The sequence below is a fragment of the Osmia bicornis genome, unplaced genomic scaffold (genome assembly GCF_907164935.1).
Source record: "Osmia bicornis bicornis unplaced genomic scaffold, iOsmBic2.1, whole genome shotgun sequence".
Taxonomy (NCBI): domain Eukaryota; kingdom Metazoa; phylum Arthropoda; class Insecta; order Hymenoptera; family Megachilidae; genus Osmia; species Osmia bicornis.
The window spans coordinates 35-2,500 of NW_025791384.1; positions in this window are offsets into that span (position 1 = coordinate 35).

Here is a 2,466-nt window from a genome sequence, read left to right on the forward strand (position 1 = left end):
AAATGTACATTTATATCATCACGGGCGTTAGTTTAATAGCGTTTAACGATGGATCAGTCGTACAGAATGTGAAAATAAGATTGTTAAAATTTTCGACTAATCGGTTCTAAGAGGCGAAGCAATACGCCGCCAGGACATTGAAATATTTCGACGCGCAACTAAAGTTCGATTTTTTGGCTAAATGGAGCGAAAATGTACATTTGTATCATCACAGGCGTTAGTTTAATAGAGTTTAACGATGGATCAGTAGTACAGAATGTGAAAATAAGATTGTTAAAATTTTCGATTAATCGGTTCCAAGAGGCGAAGCAATACGCCGCTGGGACTGAAATATTTCGGAGCGCAAATAAAGTTCGATTTTTTGGCTAAATGAGGCGAAAATGTACATTTATATCATCACGGACGTTAGTTTAATAGCGTTTAACGATGGATCAGTCGTACAGAATGTGAAAATAAGATTGTTAAAATTTTCGTCTAATCGGTTCTAAGAGGTGAAGCAATACGCCGCTGATACTTTCAAATATTTCGGAGCGCAAATAAAGTTCGATTTTTTGGCTAAATGAAGCGAAAATGTACATTTATATCATCACGGACGTTAGTTTAATAGCGTTTAACGATGGACCAGGCGTACAGAAAGTAAAAATAAGATTGTTAAAATTATCGACTAATCGGTTCTAAGAGGCGAAGCAATACGCCGCCAGGAATGAAATATTTCGGAGCGCAAATAAAGTTCGATTTTTTGGCTAAATGAGGCGAAAATGTACATTTATATCATCACGGACGTTAGTTTAATAGCGTTTAACGATGGATCAGTAGTACAGAATGTGAAAATAAGATTGTTAAAATTTTCGACTAATCGGTTCTAAGAGGCGAAGCAATACGCCGCTGGTAATTTGAAATATTTCGGAGCGCAAATAAAGTTCGATTTTTTGGCTAAATGGAGCGAAAATGTACATTTATATCATCACGGACGTTAGTTTATAGCGTTTAACGATGGATCAGTCGTACAGAATGTGAAAATAAGATTGTTAAAATTTTAGACTAATCGGTTCTACGAGGCGAAGCAATACGCCGCCAGGACTTTGAAATATTTCGACGCGCATCTAAAGTTCGATTTTTTGGCTAAATGGAGCGAAAATGTACATTTATATCATCACGGACGTTAGTTTAATAGCGTTTAACGATGGATCAGTCGTACAGAATGTAAAAATAAGATTGTTAAAATTATCGACTAATCGGTTCTAAGAGGTGAAGCAATACGCCGCTGATACTTTCAAACATTTCGGAGCGCAAATAAAGTTCGATTTTTTGGCTAAATGAAGCGAAAATGTACATTTATATCATCACGGACGTTAGTTTAATAGCGTTTAACGATGGATCAGTAGTACAGAATGTAAAAATAAGATTGTTAAAATTTTCGACTAATCGGTTCTAAGAGGCGAAGCAATACGCCGCCAGGATTTTGAAATATTTCGGAGCGTAACTAAAGTTCGATTTTTTGGCTAAATGGCGCGAAAATGTACATTTATATCATCGCAGGCGTCAGTTTAATAGCGTTTTATGATGGATCAGTCGTACTGAATGTAAAAATAAGATTGTTAAAATTTTCTACTAATCGGTTCTAAGAGGCGAAGCAATACGCCGCCAGGATTTTGGAATATTTCGGGACGTAACTAAAGATCGATTTTTTGGCTAAATGGAGCGAAAATGTACATTTATATCATCCCGGACGTTAGTTTAATACCGTTTAACGATGGATCAGTCGTGCAGAATGTAAAAATAAGTATGTTAAAATTTTCGACTAATCGGTTCTAAGAGGCGAAGCAATACGCCGCCAGGACCTTGAAATATTTCGGAACGTAACTGAAGTTCGATTTTTTGGCTAAATGGAGCGAAAATGTACATTTATATCATCACGGACGTTAGTTTAATAGCGTTTAACGATGGATCAGTCATACTGAATGTAAAAATAAGATTGTACAAATTTTCGACTAATCAGTTCTAAGAGGCGATGCAATACGCCGCCAGGATTTTGAAATATTTCGGGACGTACCTAAAGTTCGATTTTTTGGCTAAATGGAGCGAAAATGTACATTCATATCATCACGGACGTTAGTTTAATAGCGTTTAACGATGGATCAGTCGTACTGAATGTAAAAATAAGATTGTAAAAATTTTCGACTGATCGGTTCTAAGAGGCGAAGCAATACGCCGCCAGGACCTTGAAATATTTCGGAACGTAACTGAAGTTCGATTTTTTGGCTAAATGGAGCGAAAATGTACATTTATATCATCACAGACGTTGGTTTAATAGCGTTTAACGATGGACCAGGCATACAGAATGTAAAAGTAAGTATGTTAAAATTTTCGACTAATCGGTTCCGAGTTACCTTTTTTGTCTTAAAAAATGGTAATTTTGCTTAATTATTTTACAAATGTACATCTATATTGTTATAGTCGTTTATT